Consider the following 17,220-nt stretch of genomic DNA (forward strand, 5'->3'; position numbering starts at 1 on the left):
TTCAGTTTTTATGTTTCAGGTTCCGCAATCGTCGGGAAAAGGGGGAGGCTCGGGATGTTTAACTGAGTGTTGAAAGCCAATCCATAAGTCATTCCTTCAAAAAATAAAGCTCATTACGCATGATAAATCACTTTACAATCATCTATGATCGTTTGGTCAGTTTTTTTTTAAATGGACAAAACAATGGCTAGTTTGACTAAGGTAAATATCCCACCGCACGTTCACTAGAGAATTTAATATTATTCTCTATAAAATATTTGGATCCAAAGGTCATTTGAATCTTTAATATTTTTCAAGCATGCATATCCATTTTTTAAAACATGTGTAGAAAAATCTCTTTCTAATAAAATTCCGAGCTATTTGGGTTGAACTAGTGGAATTTCCCAAACTAGGATAATAAAAATTTTGTGTTCATTTTTGGTGCGTGAATAAATTTTCTTTACTTACATTTTTTTATTCCTTTAAATTATTTCCATACATAAACTCTAAAATTTTCTTTTTGTTGTGATCTATTTGCCTTTTATCTCTTTTGTTTTTTGTTTGCGAGATAAAGGGAAAGTGAAAACTCAAGTTTTGATTTAAAAAAAAAGTATAAATCTAAAATGGAAATGCACAATACACAAAACTAGAGAGAGATAATTCCCAAAAGTGTCTTTAATTTTTAGGGATTGTCAACTCTGTTTAGTTTTTATATATCAGGTACTGCAATCGTCGGGAATAGGGGGAGGCGGGGGATTTTAACTGAGTGTTGACTCCAATCCATATGTCATTCCTTAAAAAAATATAGCCCGTTACACATGATAAATAATTTTACAATCATCTATGATCGTTAGGTCAGCATTTTGTAAATGGGCAAAATAATGACTTGTTTGACTCGGGTAAATATCCCACCACACGTTCACTTGAGAATTTAATGTTATTCTCTTTCAAAGGTTTGGATCCAAAGTTCTTTTGCATTTTTAAAATGTTTCAAGCATGCATATCCTTTTTTCAAAACATAAGTAAAAAAATCTCTTTCTGATAAAATTCCAAGCTATTAGCGTTGAACTAGTGGAATTTCCCGAACTTGGATAACAAAAATTTTGTGTTCATTTGTGCTGTGTTAATAATTTTGTTTACTTACATTTGTTTATCGATTTAAATTCTTTCCATACATGACTTCAAAAATTTTCATTTTGGTTTGATCTATTAGCCTTTTTTCTCTTTTTTTTCTTTACGAGATGAAGGGAAAGTGAAAACTCTAGTTTTGACTTAAGAAAAAAGTATACATCTAAAAAGGAAATTCACAATGCACAAATGCAGAGAGAGATAATTCCAAAAAGTGTTTTTACTTTTTAGGGATTGTAAACTCTTTTTAGTTTTTATATATCAGGTTCTGCAATCGTCGGGAAAAGGGGGAGGTGAGCGATTTTTAACTGAGTGCTAACTCCCAATCTATAAGTCATTCCTTACAAAAATATAGCCCCGTAACACATGATAAATCACATTACAATCATCTATGATCGTTAGGTCAGCTTTTTGTAAATGGGCAAAATAAAAGCTTGTTTGACTCGGGTAAATATCCCACCACACGTTCACTTGAAAATTTAATGTTATTCTCTTTAAAAGGCTTGGATCCATAGGTCATTTGCATCTTTAACATGTTTCAAGCGTGCATATCCATTTTTTAAAACATAAGTAGAAAAATCTCTTTCTTTTAAACTTACAAGCTATTATGGTTGAACTAGGGGAATTTCCCAAACTTGGATAACTAAACTTTTGTGTTCATTTGTGGTGTGTGAATAAATTTTTTTTACCTATATTTGTTTATTTCTTTAAATTATTTCCATACATAAACTCTAAAAATTTTATTCTGGTTTGATCAATTTGCCTTTTATCTTTTTTTTTTTTTTTACGAGATGTAGGGAAAGTGAAAACACAACTTTTGATTTAATAAAAAAGTATACATATAAAATGGAAATGCACAATGCAAAAATGAAGAGAGAGATATTTCAAAAAAGTACCTTTAATTTTTTGAGATTGTAAACACTTTTTAGTTTTTATATATCGTGTTCTGCAATTGTCGGGAAAAGGGGGAGGCGGGGAATTTTTAACTGATTCTTGACTCCCAATCCATCAATCATTCCTTACAAAAATATAGCCCCGTTACGTTTGAAAATCACTTTACATTCATCTATGATCGTTAGGTCAACTTTATGTAAATGGGTAAAATAATGGGTTGTTTGACTCGGGTAATTATCTCACCGCATGTTTGCTTGAGAATTTAATGTTATTCTCTTTAAAAGGTTTGGATCAATAGGTCATTTGCATCTTTTACATGTTTCATGAATGCATATCCATTTTTTAAAACATGTGTAGAAAAATATCTTTCTTAATAAAATTTCTTTACTTACATTTGTTTGTTGCTTTAAATTGTGTCCATACATAACTTCACAAATTTTCATTTTGTTGTGATTAAATTACCTTTTATCTCTTCTTTTTTGTTTACGAGATGAAGGGAAAGTGAAAACACAAGTTTTGGTTTAAGAAAAAAGTATACATCTAAAATGGAAATGCACAATGCACGAATGAAGAGAGAAATAATTCCAAAAAGTTTCTTGAAGTTTTAGGGATTGTAAACTCTTTTTAGTTTTTATATATCAGGTTCTGGAATCGTCGGGAGAAGTGGGAGGCGGGGGAATTTTAACAGAGTGTTGACTCCCAATACATAAGTCATTACTTACAAAAATATTGCCCGTTACGCATGATAAATCACTTTACAATCATCTATGTTCACTAGGCCAGCTTTTTGTTAATGGGAAAAATAATGGCTTGTTTGACTCGGGTAAATATCCCACCGCACGTACACTAGAGAATTTAATGTTATTCTCTATAAAAGGTTTGGATTCATAGGTCATTTGCATCTTTAACATGTTTCAAGCATGCATATCCATTTTTTAAAACATGTGGAGAAAAAATGTCTTTCTTATAAAATTCTCAGCTATTGGGTTAAACTAATGGAATTTCCCAAACTTGGATAACAAAATTTTATGTTCATTTGTGGTGAGTGAATAAATTTTCTTTACTTACTTTTGTTTATTGCTTTAAATTATTTCTACACATAAACTCTAAAATTTTGATTTTTTTGAGATCCATTTGCCTTTTATCTCTTTTTTTTTTACGAGATGAAGGGAAAGTGAAAACTCAAGTTTTGATTTAATAAAAAAGTATACATCTAAAATGGAAATGGACAATGCACAAATGTAGAGAGAGATAATTCAACCAAGTGTTAGGAATTTTTAGGGATTTTAAACTATTTTTAATTTTTATATATTAGGTTCTGTTATAGTTAGGAAAAGGGGGAGGCGAGGGATTTTTAACTGAGTGTTGACTACGAATCCATAAGTCATTCCATACAAAAATATAGCCTGTTACGCATGATAAATCACTTTACAATCAACTATGATCATTAGGTCAGCTTTTTGTAAATTGGAAATATAATGGCTTGTTTGAATCGGGCAAAAATTCCACCCCACGTTAACTTGAGAATTTAATGTTATTCTTTTTAAAAGGTTTGGATCCATAGGTCATTGGCATCTTTAACATGTGCAGAAAAATCTTTTTCTTATAAATATACGTGCTATTAGGGTTGAACTAGTTGAATTTCCAAAACTGGGATAACAAAACTTTTGTGTTCATTTGTGGTGTGTGAATAAATTTTCTTTACTTACTTTTGTTTATTGCTTTAAATTTTATCCATACATAAACTCTAAAATTTTCATTTTGTTGTGATTTATTTGCCTTTTTCCTTTTTTTTTTTTACAAAATGAAGGGAAAGTGAAAACTCAAGTTTTGATTTAAGAAAATAGTATACACCTAAAATGGATATGCACAATGCACAAATGTAGAATGAGATAATTCCAAAAAGTGTCAGTAATTTTTAGGGATTATAAACTCTTTTTACTTTTTATATATCTGGTTCAACAATCGTTGGGAAAAGGGGGAGGTAGGGGATTTTTAACAGAGTGTTGATTCCCAATCCATAAGTAATTCTTTACAAAAATATAGCCCTTTACGAATGATAAATCATCTGTGATCGTTAGGTCAACTTTTTGAAAATGGGCAAAATAATGGTTTGTTTGACTCGGGTCAATATCCCACCACACGTTCACTTGAGAATTTAATGTTGTTATCTTAAAAAGGTTTGGATCCATATGTCATTTGCTTCTTTAACATTTCAAGCATGCATATCCATTTTTTAGAACATGTGTAGAAAAATCTCTTTCTTATAAAATTCCGATCTATTAAGGTTCAACTAGTGGAATTTAACAAACTTGGATAACAAAACTTGTGTGAACCATTTGTGGTGTGTGAATAATTTTTTTTACTTACATTTGTTTATTGCTTTAAATTCTTTCCATACATAAACTCTAAAATTTTCATTTTGTTGTGGTCTATTTGCCTTTTATCTCTTTTTTTTTTTGTTTACGAGATGAAGTGATAGCGAAACTCAAGTTTTGATTTAAGAAAAAAATTATACATCTAAAATGGAAATGCTTAAAGCACAAATGTAGAGATATTCCAAAAATTTTCTGTAATTTTTAGGGATAGTAAAAACTTTTTAATTTTTTTATATCAGGTTCTGCAATCGTCGGGAAAAGGGGGAGGCGGAGGATTTTAAATTGAGTGTTGACTCCCAATCCATAAGTGATTCCTTAAAAAAATATAGCCCGTTACGCAGGATAAATCACTTTACAATCGTCTATGATCGTTAGGTAAACTTTTTGTAAATGGGCAAAATAATTTGACTCGGGAAAATATCCCACCGCACGTTCACTTGAGAATTTAATGTTTTTCTCTTTAAAAGTTTTGGATCCATAGGTCATTTGCATCTTTAACATGTTTCAAGCATGCGTATCCATTTTTTAGAATATGTGTAGAAAAATCTCTTTCTTATAAAATTCCTAGCTATTAGGGTTGATGTAGTAGAATTTCCCAAACTTGGATAACAAAACTTTTGTGTTCATTTGTGGAGTGTGAATAAATTTTCTTTACTTACATTTGTTTATTTCTTTAAATTCTTTCCATACATATAATCTAAAATCTTTTTTTTTTATGAGATTAAGAGAAAGTGTAAACTCTAGTTTTTTTTTAAGAAAAAAGAATACATAAAAAATGGAAGTGCACTATGCACAAATGTAGAGACAGATAATTGTAAAAAGTATCTGTAATTTTTAGGGATTGTAGACTCCTTTTAGTTTTATATAACACGTTCTGCAATCGTTGGGAAAAGGGGGAGGCGGTGGATTTTTAACGTAGTGTTGACTCCAAATCCTTAAGTCATTCCTTACAAAAATATAGCCCGTTACGCATGATAAATCAATTTACAATCATCTATGATCGTTATGTCACCTGTTTTTAAATGGGCAAAATAATGGCTTGTTTGACTTGGATAAATATCCCACCGCATGAACACTTGAGAATTTATTTTTATTCTCTTTAAAAGGTTTGGATCCATAGGTCATTTGCATCTTTAACATGTTTCTAGCTTGCATATCCATTTTTTAAAACGTGTGGAGAAAAATCTCTTTCTTATAAAATTCCTAGCTATTAGGGTTAAACTAGTGGAATTTCCAAAACTTGGATAGCAAAAATTTCGTGTTCATTTGTGGCATGTGAATAAAGTTTCTCTACTTACATTTGTTTATTGCTTTAAATTCTTTTCACACATAAACTCTACAATTTTCATTTTGTTGTGATCTATTTGCCTTTTATCTCTTTTTTTTGTATATGAGATGTTGGGAAAGTGAAAACTCAAGTTTTGATTTAAGAAAAAATAATACATCTATAATGGGAATTCACAATGCCAAAATGTAGAGAGAGATAATTCCAAAAAGTGTCTGTAATTTTTTGGGATTGTAAACTATTTTCAGTTTTTATATTTCAGGTTCTGCAATCATCGGAAGAAGGGGGAGGCTTGGGATTTTTAACTGAGCGTTGAATGCCAATCCATAAGTTATTCCTCCCAAAAATATAGTCCTTTACGCATAATAAATCACTTTAAAATCATCTATAATCGTTAGGGCAGGTTTTTGTAAATGGGCAAACCAATGGCTAGTTTGACTCAAGTAAATACACCACCGCACGTTGACTTGAGATTTTAATATTATTCTCTATCAAAATTTTTGCATCCATAGGTCATTTTGCATCTTCAACATGTTTGATGCATGCATATCTATTTTTTAAAACATGTGTAGAAAAATGTCATTCTTATAAAATTTCGAGCAATTAGGGTTGAACTAGTGGAATTTCCAAAACTTGGATAACAAAACTTTTGTGTTCATTTGTGGTGTTTGAATAAATTTTCTTTACTTACATTTTTTTATTTATTTTAATAATTTCCATACATAAACTCTAAAATTTTCATTTTGTTGTGATCTATTTGCCTTTTATGTCTTTTTTTTGTTTACGAGATGAAGGGAAAGATAAAACTCAAGTTTTTATTTAAGAAAAAGTATAAATTAAAAATGGAAATGCACAATGCACAAATGTAGAGAGAGATAATTCCAAAAAGTGTCTTTAATTTTTAGGGATAGTCAACTGTTTTTAGTTTTTATATATCAGGTACTGCAATCGTCGGGAAAAGGGGGAGGCAGGGGGTTTTTAACTGAGTGTTGACTCCCAATCCATATGACATTCCTTAAAAAAATATAACCCCTTACACATGATAAATAACTTTACAATCATCTATGATCCTTAGGTCAGCATATTGTAAATGGGCAAAATAATGGCTTGTTTGACTCAGGTAAATATCCCATCGCACGTTCAGTTGAGAATTTAATGTTATTCTCTTTCAAAGGTTTGGATCCATAGTTCATTTGCATCTTTAACATGTTTCAAGCATGCATGTCCATTTTTTAAAACATATGTAGAAAAATCTCTTTCTTATAAAATTCCAAGCTATTAGGGTTGAACTAGTGGAATTTCCCAAACTTTGATAACAAAAATTTTGTGTTCATTTGTGTTGTGTTAATAAATTTTCTTTACTTACATTTGTTTATAGCTTTAAATTCTTTCCACACATAACTTCAAAAATTTTCATTTTGGTTTGATCTATTAGCCTTTTATCTCTTTTTTTTGTTTACGAGATGAGGGGAAAGCCAAAAATCTCGTTTTGATTTAATAAAAAAGTATACATCTAAAAAGGAAATGCACAATGAACAAATTCAGCAAGAGATAATTCCAAAAAGTGCCTTTAAGTATTAGGGATTGTAAACACTTTTTAGTTTTTATATATCAGATTTTGCAATCGTCGGGCAAAGGGGGAAGCGGGGGATTTTTAACTAAGTGTTGACTCCCAATCCTTAAGTCATTCCTTACAAAATTATAGCCCGTTACACATGATAAATCACTTTACAATCATCTATGATCGTTAGGTCAGCTTTTTGTTAATGGGCAAAACAATGGCTAGTTTGACTCAGGTAAATATCCCACTGCACGTTCACTTGAGAATTTAATATTATTCTATATTAAAGGTTTGGATCCATAGTTCATTTCCTTCTTTAACATGTTTCAAGCATGCATATCCATTTTTTAAAACATGTGTAGAAAAATTTCTTTCTTATAAAATTCCGAGCAAATAGGGTTGAACTAGTGGAATTTCCCAAACTTGGATAACAAAATTTATGTGTTCATTTGTGGTGTGTGAATAAATTTTCTTTACTAACATTAGTTTATTGCTTTAAATTCTTTCCATACATAAACTCTAAAATTTTAATTTGGTTCTGATCTATTTGCCTTTTATCTTTTTTTTTGTTTACGAGAAGAAGAGAAAGTGTAAACTCTAGTTTTTATTTAAGAAAAAAGTATACATCTCAATTGGAAATGCACAATGCACAAATGTAGAGAGAGATAATTCCAAAAAATATCTTGAATTTTTAGGGATTATAAAATCTTTTTTGTTTTTATTAATCTGGTTCTGGAATCGTCAGGAGAAGGGGGAGGTGGGGGATTTTTAACAGAGTGTTGACTCCCAATACATGAGTCATTCGTTACAAATATATTGCCCGTTACACAAGATAAATCATTTTACAATCATCTATGAATGCTAGGCCAGCTTTTTGTAAATGGGCAAAATAATGGCTTGTTTGACTTGGGTAAATATCCCACCGCACATACACTTGAGAATTTAATGTTATTCTCTTTAAAAGGTTTGGATCCTTAAGTCACTGACATCTTTAACATCTTGTTTCAAACATGCATATCCATTTTTTAAAACATGTGGAGAAAAATCTCTTTAAAATAAAATTCCCAGCTATTAGGTTTAAAATAGTGGAATTTCCAAAACTTGGATAACAAAACTTTTGTGTTCATTTGTGGTGTGTGGATAAATATTCTTTACCTACATTTGTTTATTGCTTTAAATTCTTTCAACAGATAAAATCTAAAATTTTCATTTTGTTGTGATCTATTTGCCTTCTATCTCTTGTTTTGAATACGACGTGAAGGGAAAGTGAAAACTCAAGTTTTGATTTAAGAAAAAAGTATACATCTAAAATGGAAATTCACACTGAACAAATGTAGAGAGAGATAATTCCAACAAGTGTCAGTAATATTTTGGGATTTTAAACTCTTTTTAGTTTTTATATATCGAGTTCTACTATAGTTAGAAAAAGGGGGAGGCGGGGGATTTTTAACTGAGTGTTGACTCCCAATCCATAAGTCATTCCTTACAAAAATATAGCCCATTACGCATGATAAATCACTTTACAATCATCTACGATCGTTAGGTCAGCTTTTTGTAAATGGGCAAAATAATGGCTCGTTTGACTCTGGCTAAAATTCCACTGCACTATAACTTGAGCATTTAATGTTATTCTCTTTAAAAGGTTTGGATCCATAGGTCATTGGCCTCTTTAACATGTGTAGAAAAATTTCTTTCTTATTAATATCCGAGCTATTAGGGTTGAACTAGTTGAATTTTCCAAACTTGGATAACAAAACTTTTGTGTTCATTTCTCGTCTGTGAATAATTTTTTTTTACTTACTTTTGTTCATTGATTTAAATTCTTTCCATACATAAATTCTAAAATTTTCATTTTGTTGTGATCTATTTGCCTTTTATCTCTTTTTTTATTTACGAGATGAAACGAAAGTGAAACTGAAGTTTTGATTTAAGAAAAAATTATACATCTAAAATGGAAATGCAAAATGCAAAAAAGTAGAGTGAGATAATTCCAAAAAGTTTATGTAATTTTTAGGGATTGTAAAAACTTTTTAATTTTTATATATCAGGTTCTGCAATCGTTGAGAAAAGAGGGAGGTGGGGGATTTTAAATTGAGTGTTGACCCCAATCCATAAGTCATTCCTTAAAAAATTATTACCTGTAACGCAGGATAAATCACTTTACAATCATCTATGATCGTTAGGTAAGCTTTTTGTAAATAGGCAAAATTATGGATTGTTTGACTCGGGCAAATATCCCATATCACGTTCACTTGAGAATTTAATGTTATTCTCTTTAAAAGGTTTGGATCCATATGTCATTTGCATCTTTAACATGTTTCAAGCAAGCATATCCATTTTTAAAAACATCTATAGAAAAGTCTCTTTCTTATAAAATTCCGAGCTATTAGGGTTGGTGTAGTAGAATTTCCCAAACATGGATATCAAAAATTTTGTGTTCATTTGTGGTGTGTGAATAATTTTCCTTTACTTACATTTGTTTATTTCTTTAAATTCTTTCCATACATAAACTCTAAAATTTTTATTTTGTTGTTATCTATTTGCTTTTAATCTCTTTTTTAGTTTACGAGATGAAGGGAAAGCGAAAACTCTAGAGTTTATTTAAGAAAAAAGAATAAATAAAAAATGGAAATGCGCAATGCACAAATCTAGAGAGAGATAATTGCAAAAAGTGTCTGTAATTTTTAGGGATTCTAGTCTCTTTTAAGTTTTATATATCAGGTTCTGCAATCGTTGGGAAAAGCGGGAGGCGGGGATTTTTAACTCAGTATTGACTCCCAATCCTTAAGCCATTCCTTACAAAAATATAGCCCCTTACGTGTGATAAATCAATTTATAATCATCTATGATTGTTAGGTAAAGTTTTTGTAAATGGGCAAAATAATGGCTTGTTTGACTCGGGCAAATATCCCACCGCACGTACACTTGAGAATTTAATGTTATTCTCTTTAAAAGGTTTGGATCCATAGGTCATTTGCATCTTTAACATGTTTCAAGCATGCATATCCATTTTTTAAAACATGTGGAAAAATATCTCTTTCTTATAATTTTCCTAGCTATTAGGGTTAAACTAGTGGTATTTCCAAAACATGGATAACAAAACTTTTGTGTTCATTTGTGGTGTGTGAATAAAGTTTCTCTACTTACATTTATTTATTGCTTTAAATTCTTTCCACACATAAACTCTAAAATTTTCATTTTGTTGTGATCTATTTGCCTTTTATCTCTTTTTTTTGTAAATGAGATGTAGGGAAAGTGAAAACTCAAGTTTTGATTGAAGAAAAAAGTATACATCTAAAATGGAAATGCACAATGGCCAAATGCCGCGAGAGATAATTCCAAAAAGTGTCTGTAATGTTTAGGAATTGTAAACTGTTTTTAGTTTTTATATATCAGGTTCTGTAATCGTCGTGAAAAGGGGGAGGTGGGGGATTTTTAACTGAGTGTTGACTCCCAATCCAAAAGTAATTCCTTCCAAAAATATCGCCCATTACGGATGATAAATAAATTTACAATCATCTATGATCGTTAGGTCAACTTTTTGTAAATGGGCAAAATAATGACTTATTTGACTCGGGTAAATATCCCACTGCACGTACACTTGAGAATTTAATGTTATTCTATTTAAAAGGTTTGGATCGATCGGTCATTTGCATCTTTAACATATTTCAAGCATGCATATGCATTTTTTAAAACATGTGGAGAAAAATCTCTTTCTTATAAAATTCCTAGCTATTAGGGTTAAACTAGTGGAATTTCCTAAACTTGGATAACAAAACTTTTGTGTTCATTTGTTGTGTGTGTATAAATTTTCTTTATTTATTTATTTTTATTGCTTTAAATTCTTTCCATACTTTAACTCCAAAATTTTCATTTTGTTGTGATCTATTTGCCTTTTATCTCTTTTATTTGTTTAGGAGATGAAGGGAAAGCGAAACTCAAGTTTTGATTTAAAAAATAAAGTATACATCTAAAATGGAAATTCACAATGCAAAAATGCAGCGAGTGATAATTCCAAAAAGTATCTGTAATTTTTAGGAATTGTAAAAACTTTTTAATTTTTATATATCAGGTTCTGCAAACGTCGGGAAAAGGGGGAGGCGAGGGATTTTAAACTGAGTGTTGACTCGCAATCCATATGTCATTCCTTAAAAAAAATAGCCCGTTACCCATGGTAAATCAATTTTCAATCATCTATGATCTTTATGTCAGCTTTTTGTAAATGGGCAAAATAATGGCTTGTTTTGACTCGGGTAAATATCCCACCACACGTACACTTGAGAATTTAATGTTATTCTCTTTAAAAGGTTTGGATCTATAGGTCATTTGCATCTTTAACATGTTTCAAGCATGCATATTCATTTTTTAAAACATGTGGAGAAAAATCTCTTTCTTATAAAATTCCTAGCTATTAGGGTTAAACTAGTGGAATTTCAAAAACTTGGATAACAAACCTTTTGTGTTCATTTGTGGTGTGAGAATAAATTTTTTTACATACATTTGTTTATTGCATTAAATTAATTCCATACGTAAACTCTAAAACTTTCATTTTGTTGTGATCTATTTTCCTTCTATCTCTTTTTTTTGTTTACGAGATGTAGGGAAAGTGAAAACTCATGTTTTTATTTAAGAAAAAAGTATACCTCTAAGATGGAAATGCACATTGCACAAATGCAGAGAGAGATAATTCCAAAAAGTGTCGATAATTTTTAGGGATTTTAAACTCTTTTTAGTTTTTATATATCAGGTTCTGCAGTCATCGTGAAAAGGGGGAGGCTGGCGATTTTTAACTAAGTGTTGACTCCAAATCCATATGTCATTCCTTAAAAAATTATAGGCCGTTATGCTTGATAAATCACTTTACAATCATCTATGATTGTTAGGTCAGCTTTTTGTAAATGGGCAAGATAATGGCTTGTTTGACTTGGGTAAATATTCCACTGCACGTTCACTTGGGAATTTAATGTTGTTCTCTTTAAAATGTTTTGATCCATAGGTCATTTGCATCTTTAACATCTGTAGAAAAATCTCTTTCTATAAAATTCCAAGTTATTAGGGTTGAAATAGTGGAATTTCCCAAACATGGAAAACAAAACTTTTTGTGTTCATTTGTGGTTTGTAAATAAATTTTCCTTACTTGCATTTGTTTGTTGCTTTAAATTCTATCTATACATAAACTCTGAAGTTTTCATTTTGTTGTGATCTATGTGCCTTTTATCTCTTTTTTGTGTTTACGAGATGAAGGGAAAGTGAAAACTCAAGTTTTGAATTAAGAAAAAAGTATACATCTAAAATGGAAATGCACAATGCACAAATGTAGAGAGCGATAATTCCAAAAAGTGTCTGTAATGTTTAGGTATTGTAAACTCTTATTACTTTTTATATATCAGTTTCTGCAATCGTCGGGAAAAGTGGACGGCGGGGGATTTTTAACTGAGTGTTGACTCCCAATCTATAAGCAATTCCTTACAAAATATAGCGCATTATGCATGATAAATAACTTTACAATCATCTGTGATCATTAGGTCTGCATTTTGTAAATGGGCAAAACAATGGCTTATTTGACTCGGGTAAATATCCCACCGCACGTACACGTGAGAATTTAATGTTATTCTTGTTAAAAGGTTTGGATCCATAAGTCATTTACATCTTTATCTTGGTTCAATCGTGCATATCCATTATTTAAAACATCTGGATAAAAACAATTTCTTATAAAATTCCTAGCTATTAGGGTTAAAGTTGTGGAATTTCCCAAACTTGGATAACAAAAATTTTGTGTTCATATGTGGTGTGTGAATAAATTTTCTTTACTTACATTTTTTTATTGCTATAAATTCTTTCCACACATAAAGTCTAAAATTTTCTTTTTGTTGTGATCTTTTTAGCCTTTTATCTATTTTTTTTGTTTACGAGATGAAGGGAAAGTGAAAACTAAAGTTTTGATTTAAGAAAAAAGTATACATCTAAAAAGGAAATGCACAATGCACAAATGTAGAGAGAGATAATTCCAATAAGTTTTGGTAATTTTTAGGGATTTTAAACTCTTTTTAGGTTTTATATATCAGGTTCTACATTCGTTGGGAAATGGGGGAGGGGATTTCTAACTGAGTGTTGACTCCCAATCCATAAGTCATTCCTTAAAAAAAATAGCCTGTTACGAATGATAAATCACTTTACAATCATCTATCATCATTTTGTCAGCATTTGGTAAATGGACAAAATAATGGATGGTTGGACTCGGGTAAATATCCCATCGCACGTGGACTTGAGAATTTAATGCTATTCTCTTTAAAAGGTTTGTATCCATAGGTCATTTTCATCTTGAACATGTTTCTAACATGCATATTCATTTTTCAAAACATGTGGAGAAAAATCTTTTCCTTATAAAAATCTAAGCTATGAGGGTTGATGTAGTGGAATTTCAAAAACTAGGATAACAAAACTTTTGTGTTCATTTGTCATGTGTGAAAAAAATTTCTTTACTTACATTTGTTTAGTGCATTAAATAATTTCCATACAAAAACTCTAAAATTTTAATTATGTTGTGATCTATTTGCCTTTTATCTCTTTTTTTTGTTTACGAGAAGAAGGGAAATTGAAAACACTAGTTTTGATTTAAGAAAAAAGTATAAATCTAAAATGGAAAAGCACAATGCACAAATGTAGAGAGAGATACGTCCAAAAAGTGACTGTAATTTTTAGAGATTGTAAACTCTTTTAAGTTTTTATATATCATGTTCTGCAATCGTCGAGAAAAGGGTTAGGCGGGGGATTTTTAACTCAGTGTTGACTCCTAATCCATAAGTCATTCCGTACAAAATATAGACCGTTACACATGATAAATCACTTTACAATCATCTATGAACGTTAGGTCAGCTTTTTGTGAATGGGCAAAATAATGGCTTGTTTTACTCAGGTAAAAATCCCACTGCAAGTTCACTTGAAAATTTAATGTTATTCTCTTTAAAAGGTTTGGATCCATAGGTCATTTGCATCTATAACATGTTTCAAGCATTCATGTCCATTTTTTAAAACATGTGTAGAAAAATCTCTTTCTTATAAAATTCCGAGCTATTAGGGTTGAACAAGTTGAATTTCCAAAACTTGGATAACAAAACTCTTGTGTTCATTTGTGGTGTGTGAATAAATTTTCTTTTCTTACATTTTCTTATTGATTAAAATTCTTTCCATACATAAACTCTAAAATTTTAATTTGGTTGTGATCTATTTGCCTTTTATCTCTTTTTTTTGTTTACGAGAGGAAGGGCAAGTGAAAACTCTAGTTTTGTTTTAAGAAAAAAGTATACATCTAAAATGGAAATACACAATGCAAAAATGTAGAGAGAGATAATTCCAAAAAATGCCTTGAATTTTTAGGGAATGTAAATTCTTTTTGTTTTTTATATATCAGGTTCTGCAATCGTCGGGAAAAGGGAGAGGTGGGGGATTTTTAACTGAGTGTTCACTTCTAATCCATAAGTCATTCCTTACAAAAATATAGCCCGTTACGCATGGTAAATCACTTTACATTCATCTATGATTGTTAGGTCATCTTTTTTAATATGGGCAAAATATTGGCTTGTTTGACTCGAGTAAATATTACACCGCACGTACACTTGAGAATTTAATGTTATTCTTTATAAAAGGTTTAGATCCATAGGTCATTTGGATCTTTAACATGTTTCAAACATGCATATCCATTTTTTAAAACATGTGGAAAAAAATCTCTTTCTTATAAAATTCTGAGCTATTAGGGTTGAACTAGTGCAATTTCACAAACTTGGATAACAAAACTTTTGTATTCATTTGTGGTGTGTGAATATATTTTCTTTACTTACATTTTTTATTGCTTTAAATTCTTTCCACACCTAAACACTAAAATTTTCATTTTGTAGTTATCTATATGCCTTTTATCTTTTTTTTTTTTTTGTATATGAGATGTTTGGCAAGTGAAAACTCAAGTTTTGATTTATGAAAAAATTATAGATCTAAATTGGAAATGCACAATGCACAAATATAAAGAGAGATAATTCCTATAAGTTTTGGTAATTTTTAGGGATTTTAAAATCTTTTTAGTTTTTATATATCAGGTTCTGCAATCGTTGGGAAAAGGGGGAGGAGGGGATTTTTAACTGAGTGTTGAATCCCAATCCATAAGTTATTCCTTAAAAAAATATAGCACGTTATGAATGATAAATCACTTTACAATCATCTATCATCATTTTTTCAACTTTTGGTAAGTGGGCAAAATAATGGATGGTTGGACACGGGTAAATATCCCATCGCATGTGGACTTGAGAATTTAATGTTATTCTCTTTAAAATTTTTGGATCCATTGTTAATTTGCATCTTGAACATGTTTCAAGTATGCATATTTATTTTTTAAAACATGTGTAGGAAAATATTTTCCTTATAAAATTCTGAGCTATGAGGGTTGATGTAGTGGAATTTCAAAAACTAGGATAACAAAACTTTTGTGTTCATTTGTGGTGTGTGAAAAAAATTTATTTAACTACATTTGTTTAGTGCTTTAAATTATTTCCACACAAAAAATCAAAAATATTCATTTTGTTCTGTTCTATTTGCCTTTTATCTCATTTTTTTGTTTACGACAAGAAGGGAAAGTGAAAACACTAGTTTTGATTTAAGCAAAAAGTATATATCTAAAATCGAAATGCACAATGCACAAATGTAGAGAGAGATACGTCCAACAAGTGACTATAATTTTTAAAGATTCAAAACTCTTTATAGTTTTTATATATCTTGTTCTGCAATCGTCGAGAAAAGGGGGAGGCGGGGGATTTTTAACTGAGTGTTGATTCCCAATCCATAAGACATTCTGTACAAAAATATAGCTCTTTACACATGATAAATCACTTTACAATCACCTATGAATGTTTGGTCAGCTTTTTGTGAATGGACAAAATAATGGCTTGTTTTACTTGGGTAAAAATCCCACTGCAAGTTCACTTGAAAATTTAATGTTATTCTCTTTAAAAGGTTTGGATCCATAGGTCATTTGCATCTATAACATGTTTCAAGCATTCATGTCCATTTTTTAAAATATGTGTAGAAAAATCTCTTTCTTATAAAATTCCGAGCTATTAGGGTTGAACAAGTGGAATTTCCAAAACTTGGATAACAAAACTTTTGTGTTCATTTGTGGTGTGTGAATAAATTTTATTTTCTTACATTTTCTTATTGATTTAAATTCTTTCCATACATAAACTCTAAAATTTTAATTTGGTTGTGATCTATTTGCCTTTTATCTCTTTTTTTCGTTTACGAGAGGAAGGGCAAGTGAAAACTCTAGTTTTGTTTTAAGAAAAAAGTATACATCTAAAATGGAAATACACAATGCAAAAATGTAGAGAGAGATAATTCTAAAAAATGCCTTGAATTTTTAGGGAATGTAAATTCTTTTTGTTTTTTATATATCAGGTTCTGCAATCGTCGGGAAAAGGGAGAGGCGGGGGATTTTTAATTGAGTGTTCACTTCTAATCCATAAGTCATTCCTTACAAAAATATAGCCCGTTACGCATGGTAAATCACTTTACATTCATCTATGATTGTTAGGTCATCTTTTTTAATATGGGCAAAATATTGGCTTATTTGACTCGGGTAAATATCCCACCGCACGTACACTTGAGAATTTAATGTTATTCTTTATAAAAGGTTTAGATCCATAGGTCCTTTGGATCTTTAACATGTTTCAAGCATGCATATCCATTTTTTAAAACATGTGGAAAAAAATCTCTTTCTTATAAAATTCTGAGCTATTAGGATTGAACTAGTGCAATTTCACAAACTTGGATAACAAAACTTTTGTATTCATTTGTGGTGTGTGAATATATTTTCTTTACTTACATTTTTTTATTGCTTTAAATTCTTTCCACACCTAAACACTAAAATTTTCATTTTGTAGTTATCTATATGCCTTTTATCTTTTTTTTTTTGTATATGAGATGTTTGGAAAGTGAAAACTCAAGTTTTG

The sequence above is a fragment of the Aristolochia californica genome, unplaced genomic scaffold (assembly GCF_029961685.1).
Source record: "Aristolochia californica isolate CCGP_79_NKW_82.1479 unplaced genomic scaffold, dmAriCali1.0.hap1 SCAF_4, whole genome shotgun sequence".
Taxonomy (NCBI): Eukaryota; Viridiplantae; Streptophyta; class Magnoliopsida; order Piperales; family Aristolochiaceae; genus Aristolochia; species Aristolochia californica.